Raw genomic sequence first — 8,754 nt, 5'->3', positions numbered from 1 at the left:
AATCCAACAATACATTTTAATATTAGTTTCCATATTTACCATGACAACCCTAGTTTCCTTTAAGTATTTCACTAGGCCACCAAAGCTTCAAATAGATGGGCTTCTCCAAATGTTCCACGTGTAATGCCCTAAAATTCTTATTTTTATTTCTGTTAAAATGTGACAAAATTTGTAACTACTTTAGTGGTTAAGTGTTTTAGGTGTGTGTGGGAGGTCCCAAGTTCAAGCCTTATCTTGGGTGAATTTTTGTCTTTCTCTGAATAAAGCCTTAACCTTACTAAAATGGTTTAAGTTTAATTGGTTGTAGAAATATATTAGAATCGATTTGTTGGTTTGGTGGTTTGGAGGAGTGTTGGTTTGTTGGAGGTTTTGGGTTCGAATTCTTCTATGAGCAATGGAGTTTTATTTTTGTTCAGCTCTGCGTAGGAGTTCCAGTGGTAGTAGGATTCTGAGTAGTGGGTGGTTGAGAATTAGTGATTAGTGGGGATTAATCAATATTAGTTTTTATCTTTTGTTTCAAAAAAAATCTAGTTTCTCTCTCCTACCGAAATTCTACTTAAAATTTTTGACGTTCTTTCTTTCCCTCTGTCGTTTTTCTTCTTTTTCTTTTTCAAACACAGTAATTTTTTTTCTCTCTTTGTTAATCGTTTTGGAAAAAATCATGTGTTCTTATCACAGGAGTTTGGATTGTACTTCTCATTGGTAAGTGTTAGTAAGTTCTGCTGATAAGGATGCTTTTGCCTATTCTTTTAAGCCTTCTCAAATCCTCTGTTAATTTTGTGCTTATGTTTTAACAGTAGCAAATCCAGTGAATAGGGATTTCTCTCATGTGGAATCGTGATCGAATTGTCGAGGTAACTAAGTAACTGTTGGATTTCGGTATTGGTTTTGTAGTTTCATTTAGTCGTAAATTAAATCTGACTCTAAGCATTGGGTTTTCAATTTTTAGGTTTTCGAAGGCTCGGGAGTGTTTTCATTGCGAAACAGTACCAGGTGTGTACCCGAAAAATAGAAAAATGGGATTCAGCGAAAGCTGAAAAACCCAACTGTCGACGCTATATGGGCGAGACAACACGACCATGTGATTGACGAAGGCCAGGCTGTATATAAGACACGGCCTTGTGATGGCCGGGGTGTGGCTGTATGGGCCACACAAGCTAAACTGAACTGGGCATGTTGGCCACACTGGTGTGTGGACCCACACGGGTATATGAAATTTGGGCCAGGCCGTGTGATCCAGATGGGCCAAGGCCAATCTAGGCGTGTGGGCCACACGGGCGTGTTAGACCACAAGGGCAAACCACATGGGCGTGTGGGCCCATTTAGCTAAGATGTTTCCTAGGGTTGCACGGGTCACCCAAGTCGACTGTAAACCTACTGTAGGGTCAGTAAGCGCTACTTAGACCCTAAATCGTGTGATCTGAATATGCAATGTATGTATTGAGCATGTTAAACTTATGCATATTTATTGATCTGTATGTATGACTGATAACTTAATCTTAGCATGTAAGTATGTATTTTTGTATGTCTGTATTGAGCATGTTTAGTTGCATCTGCATTGGGGTGTGATAACTGATTATTGGAGGAAGTGTACTGAAAGGCTTCCATGCCTATTATCTGGCAGCTCAACTGCAATATTACTAATATGTGCCATATTCAGTACGACTTAGTGTGTAGAGCCGGGTAGGTGTTTTAAATCCCACATGGTGTGTAAGGATGGTCGGAGATGGTATGTATAGGCTGGTAAGTAGGATATTGATTTCTGTTACTATATGTATACTGTATCTGAGATGGGCTAAGGCCTAAATTATATCTGGATCTGTAATGGGCTTAGGCCCTGGACTGCATTTGACTATAACTGTTGTTTGACTGTATACATGTCTTCTATGGGGATTATACATTGAGTTTACGTAAACTCACCCCTTTTTGTTTTATCTGTACAGGTAATCCCCAGACTTAGACGGATCAGTACGGCGGAGGACCTAACGGTGACCACATGTCTATTGAACTGCTTTTGGTGTAATTTGAGACTTTTGGATTGTTGCCTTTATTTTACATTTTAACTATTTTTGTGGAGTTTTAAACTGCAAAACTCAATTAAATCTCAGTTTAATTAAAAATAACATTTTCCTAAACATGAACGGTTTTCTTAAAAAAATCACGGTTTTAAACGCTTCCACTATAGAATATGTTTTTAAACGAATCCAATCAATGAGGAAATAATTTTTTAAATTGACAAGAGATAAATAAAAGCTAATAAACGAAGACAGTTTTAACTTGTTAGATTCAATTTCAAATTCCATTCCATATGACATCGCCAAATTCGACCATAATGTCTAGGTCGGGTTTGGGGTGTTACATTTAGTGGTATCAGAGACAGATTACAAAACTCGGCTGTGGATTTTGGGTTTTAAAACTTGGTTTTTAAAGAACCGATTTTCAAATAATTTGAAATGATTTGACTGAGAATGTGGTACACCAAGTCTCCAGCGCCGATCCTATAAGTAATTTGATAAACTGTTATGCTATTATAGATAGTCTGTTCTGAAAACACTTTAGTTAGTGTATACTGAAACTATAGTGAAACTGAAACTGATAGAAACTGTACTTGCTAAAAACAAACTCTGAATTTATGATACTACTTTACATAAAACATCTGTTAATAAATACTGAAACAGTAATTAATTCATAAAATTCATAATACGAATAAATCCAAATAGACGTGAGCACACGAGATATCCGTAGACGTGGTACTAGATGTCGAGGTAGAGGCCGTATGGGGGCTCGAGCTGAGTCCTCTTCACTGGGCAGCATACCGAACCTAGATATGATGAGACGCTGGTGTCACCTGCTACTGAGACTAGGTCTCAAGATCGCATGGCTGGGGACGACGCATTGTCCCAAGCTATGTTAAAGATACTGGAGAGGGTTGCTGGGCCCAACACGGGATCTGAGGGCCGAGGGTTGGTTACCGAACGACTTTGATCCAATGAAGCTGAACTTTTTAGGGGTGTCACTAGAGTCGCCCCTAATGTGGCTGAGTACTGGATGGAGGTTACTAGGAGGATAATGGATGATTTGAACTATACCCCTGACCAGTGATGGCTGACTGCTAAGGAGGGCACACAACCCGATTGTCTATCTTGGGAGTTTTTTAAGTCTGCTTTCCAAGGGAAGTATGTAGGAGCCAATTACATCGATGGTCATAGGCGTGAGTTTCTGAACCTCACTCAGGGAAACCAATCAGTGGCGGAGTATGAGGTCGAATTTTTTAGACTAAGCCACTACACGTGAGGTATGGTGGCGTCTGAATATGAGAGATGTGTCTGTTTTGAAGATAGCTTTAGGGATAATCTGAGAGTATTGATAGCTCTGCAGAGGGAGCGAGAGTTCTCCGTTCTAGTAGAGAACACGAAGATCACAGAAGAGGTTCAGCGTGCTGAGCACCAAAACAGAGATCGTGAGAGGGGTAAGAACAAGAAGGATTTGGAGCCCTTGAGTTCGGTACAGAGGTTTAAGAAAAAGGACAAGACTGATAGGCCGACTAGAGCTCGGCCCTCTGTTGCTTGTACTGGATTGCAGCTGTATGTAGATTGTGGTAGATGCCATCAAGGCAAGTGTTGGAGGAGGACTGGATTGTGTTTGAGGTTTGGGTAATTGGAGCACTGTATTCAAGAGTGTCTGCTGAGGGCCAATCAGGTGTAGGCTCCGGGTTCTAGTACTGCGCAGCCACAAAGGGTAGTTCAGCAGCCACTGAAGGGCCGTGGTTAGGCTAGGGATGGTAACGGTAGGGGCCTTGGACAGAGAACACTAGGCAGAGGTGCTGGACAGACTGAGGCAGTGATAAACCGTAATTTATACATATTTTTACCCCATGCCTAATGTATTTATGGATGGTTTCTCCTTATATTTGGTCAATTTGATGCTTCTAATCCTTTAATTTCATGTTTTATACTTAGGAGAGCATAGGAGAGTAAAAAGAGAGAGAAACGGGCAGAAAACGGAGAAAATGAACCCACATGGGAAAACAACACGACCTGAACTTCTTCACACAAGCGTGTCACACGGTCGTGTCAATTTGGCAGGATCGAAGCACGACTTACACGGGTGGATCACACGCCCGTGCCCATTTAACAGCCTTGGCCACGACCTTCAGTAATCGCACACGGGCGTGTCCCTTTCGAACCCAAGTTTAGTCCAATTCGGAAAAGGCCAATTTTGAGGGCTGTTAGGCATTCCAAAGCCTATTTAAACACTTGAGGAGGCACTTAGGAAAGGGGATGCAGAGTAGAAAGCAAGGAATTACCCAATGAAAGCCGATTGATCCATCTCAAAAGCTGGATTCATCATCAAGACTAGAAATCTCCCTTCAAGTTCCTTCAGGAGTTTTGGGTTTTCTTATGTTTTGTTATCTTTATGCTTTTGAGATGTTTTCTTTCATAAGTATGAACTAAACCCCAAAATACCTAAGGGAAATGAAACGTAAGACAAATCTTGTTATTATTTTCTGAATTGTATGATAAATATTTGACTTGTTCTTAATTATGTGTTCTTAATTCTTGTTTTGATATTCTAAGATATTGATTCAAGTTAAGCTTTTATTTAGAGGAGGAATAAACCCTATCTAAGAGTAAATTTGTCATAATTAAGCGGAGTTGATTGCGCGCCTAGAGATAGGGTGACAAAATTTTACCGGATTAGGGTGAAACCTAATAAGGGAATCTATAGATCGAGTTAATGCAATTCTAGGGTGTTAATTAGAAAGAGATTTCAATTATTCAACCTAGGGTTAGACGTTATTAGTCTCGAGAGAGATAATAATATAACTTAGGGTTTCTACGGATCAAATCAAATGAATAAATTGTCTGATTCAGAGTTAAATAACAAGTGAAGTCTAGGTGGATTTGTCCTTAAGTATTGTCTCAATCAATCGAATTTTCCCAAAAGTATTTTCCCAAGTTTTTCTTTCTGTGCATTCTTAGTTAGTAATTAGTTTAGACAACCAAACTTCTTAAATTTTAGGCTAGATAATAAAAAAGAAGTAAATACTAGTACTCATAGTTCCTTTGGGTTCGACAATCTGGTCTTGCTGAACTATACTACTGTTCGATAGGTACACTTGCCTTAATCGTGATAATAAGTTAGTCTCAAGAACGTTTCATTTATAAATCTTTAAAACTTGTTACGAATATCATGCATCAAGTTTTTGGCGCCGCTGCCGGGGAACTAGGATATTAGGAAAACTCACTTTTTATTACTTTAGCCACTTTACTTTTATTACAATTTAAATTTTTATTTTCTTTTCTATTTTTTCTCTTATTTCCTTCTGACATGTTTTTCTCGTTTATGACTAGAAGAAACCCATCAGGACCACTACTTTTTGATGGTGAGATCGACCGCATAGTTCGCAGAAACCGGAGAGAAATAAGGCGAAGTCTAAGATACACAGAAGACGAGCAAGAGGGTGATACTTCAACCACATCCGAGGAGATGGCTGAAAACCAATAAAATCTGCTACCTTCTGCGATTGCTGTTAATCAGAATCCTGCTCCGCGCACTATGTATGATTATGCTAAACCTTCTTTAACAGGAACTGAATTGAGCATAGTTAGATCGGCTGTAGCCGCAAATACTTTTAAACTGAAACCTAACACAATTCAAATGATACAACAGTTTGTTCAGTTTGATGGTTTACAGGATGAGGATCCCAACGCTCACTTGGTAAACTTTTTGGAACTATGTGATACATTTAAAATTAATGGCATTTTTTATGACGCCATTCGTCTTCGATTATTCCCTTTTTTATTTAGAAACAAAGCTAAACAGTGGTTGAACTTGTTGCCACGGGGGTTAATCACTACTTGGGAACAAATGACCTAAAAGTTTTTATTAAAATATTTTTCGCCGGCTAAAATGGCTAAATTATGTAATGATATTTCTTCCTTTATGCAGATGGATTTAGAAACACTCTACGATGCATGGGAGAGATACAAGGACTTCTTGAGAAGATGCCCTCACCATGGGTTACCGCTTTGGCTACAGGTTCAAACCATTCATAATGGCTTGAATCCTTCGACTCGACAAATGGTTGACGCAGCTGCTGGTGGAACCATCAATAATAAGACACCTGAAGATGCCTATGAATTTATAGAGGAGATGTCACTATATAACTATCAGTGGCAAGTCATGAAGACAAAGCCAACAAAAATAGCCGGCATTATAACGTCGATACTGTCACCATACTCTCTAATCAGGTAGAACTCTTGAATAAGAAAATTGATGGTTTCCTTAGTTCTTCATAGGTTCACCCAGTAATGCAATGCGAAGCAAGTGGAGGCGGATCAAGCAGTTCAAAATACCCACCTTATGGCCACAACATGGAGAACGAACGGTTAAATTACATGGGTAACAATCCTCAATCTCAAAACAATCCCTATAGCAATACTTACAATGTAGGCTGGATGAACCACCCTAATTTTTCATGGGGAGGCCAAGGGAATCAGAGACCACCACCTTCAAGCTTCCAACAACCACCCTACCAACAAGAGAAAAAAACCAAACCATGAGGAGATGCTAACAAAATTCGTCTCAGTTTCAGAAACTCGTTTTCAGAATACCGAGACCGCACTCAAAAATCAACAAGCATCAATCCATGGGCTCGAAACTTAGATTGGACAGCTCGCCAAATTGATTTCCGAACGACCACAAGGTAGCTTGCCAAGCAACACTGAATCTAACCCAAGGGAGCAACTCAACGCGATTGCCATTCAAGATGAGGAAGGGTTAGTTGCAGAACCAAGGCCAGAAACAGGGGCAAGCATAGGTAAGGATGAGGTCGGCAACAATGAGCCAAAGTCGGTGATTACAGAATATAAACCTCGTGTGCCATACCACAATGCGACAAGGAAAGACCACTCAGACGAACAATTTGGTAAATTCTTTAAACTTTTAAAGAAACTACATATTAACTTACCGTTTATTGAAGCCCTTTCGCAGATACCAAATGCAGTCAAGTTTTTATAAGAGCTTCTAGCAAATAAACGGAAGTTAGATGAACCATCGCATGCGGAGCTGAACGCGATCTGCTCAGCCATTCTACAGAATGAGCTGCCTAACAAACTAAAAGATCCAGGGAGTTTTACAATTCCTTTTTTAATTGGTAGTTTAGATTTTAAGAATGCGTTGGCTGATTTAGGGGCTAGTATCAATGTTATGCCTTACAAATTATTTAAGCAACTAGGTCTAGGGAAACCCAAAAAAACTAGGATGAACATTCAATTAGCATATAAAACTATCAAAATTTCTAGGGGTATTATTGAATATGTACTAGTTAAAATCAACAAATTTATATTACCAGTTCATTTCGTTGTTCTAGACACAGAGGAGGATAACAACGTCCCCTTAATTTTAGGAAGGCCCTTTTTAGCGACCGCCAGAACAATTATTGACGTTGGCACAGGTGAACTCACACTTCGTGTGGGAGACGAAACAATCACCCTTCAAGCCCGTAATTTGAATAACACATCAAAAATCGAAGGTGACTGTACAAATCATTTGGCTAAAACTAACCATATAATGCAACCTTCTTTGCAAAAAACAGGTTTGAAGAACATACATAAGCCAAGCAACAACAAAGAACCTATCCATGAAGAACGAATGTTACAAATTGAGGAGCTAGATGAATGGCGAACACATAAACCGGAAAAACACGATAAACCAAAACCACGCCATGAGGAGCTTAATTCCTCTAAAAATCAACTTAAAGTTGGAGATAATGTACTACTCGATGCAACAGATCCTCGAATCGCCACTTCTGAACCAAATGAAGAAACCCTCTTACGGTAATTAGTATTTTTCCATACGGTATGGTCGAGGTAAACCACTCCAAATTTGGCACGTTCAAGGTAAATGGTACTCTCCTTAAACCTTATGTTGATAAAATTGATAGCAGAGATGAGGAGTGTAAACTCCTCGATTCACCATGATCACACACCAGAGAAGTAAGTCGAGCTTAGACTATAAATAAGCGCTTCTCGGGAGGCAACCCGAGCACTAACAGTATTAATTTCTTTAAATTTGAGTTTTTAATGTCTAACGTATTAATTTATTTAAATTTAAGTTTTTAATGTCTAACGTACTAACTGAATCATGGTATACAGATTCTCTAAATACCACACGGCCAGACACACGGGCGTACCTTAGGTCGTGCGAAAACAGGGCAAAATTTTTCCAACACAGGAAGCGATAAAGTCACTACGGCAGTGCTACATGGCCGTGGACGAACCTGCCAAACTAGCACGGGCATGCGACACACCCGTGCCTATCATCCATGGGCGAACCTATCAAGTTAGCACGGGCATGGGAGAAGCGAACCAAGCGAGACACGGTTGTGTGACACGGGCGTGGGCCGAATGCCAGACGCGCTCATATTCAAAATTCACGAAACACATGGGCAAAAATTATGGCACACGGGCGTGTCCCATAGCCGTGTGACCTAAAATCTTTAAAACCCCTCACTATTCATCATCTCCCTCCCCAAAAATCCCTAACCCTAGCCGCTGCAACTCCACACACTCTACCCCCACACCGCAAGGCCGCCTACAACACCGATTTCGACACTCCAAGTTCCTTCTTTTGCATTTGTTTACTCTTTTCTCTATTTTCTCTACATATATTGCTTATTTCATGATTTCTTTGCTATATTGAACTATTTTTGAATATTCATAGTTAGAATAATAGAATACTAACTGAATC

The 8,754-nt window shown here is 39.7% G+C and overlaps 1 non-coding gene across 1 annotated transcript; it reads right to left on the bottom strand.

Annotated features, from left to right (window-relative positions):
- Positions 1–5,919: 5,919 nt before the first annotated feature.
- On the bottom strand, positions 5,920–6,026 carry LOC128284763 (small nucleolar RNA R71). Its single transcript, XR_008275185.1, has one exon. It is a non-coding gene; the product is annotated as a small nucleolar RNA R71 (small nucleolar RNA).
- Positions 6,027–8,754: the final 2,728 nt, after the last annotated feature.

The sequence above is a fragment of the Gossypium arboreum genome, chromosome 11, assembly GCF_025698485.1.
Source record: "Gossypium arboreum isolate Shixiya-1 chromosome 11, ASM2569848v2, whole genome shotgun sequence".
NCBI lineage: Eukaryota > Viridiplantae > Streptophyta > Magnoliopsida > Malvales > Malvaceae > Gossypium > Gossypium arboreum.
Note: the sequence above shows the minus strand (reverse complement) of the source record. Positions and strands in the feature narration are given on the sequence as shown.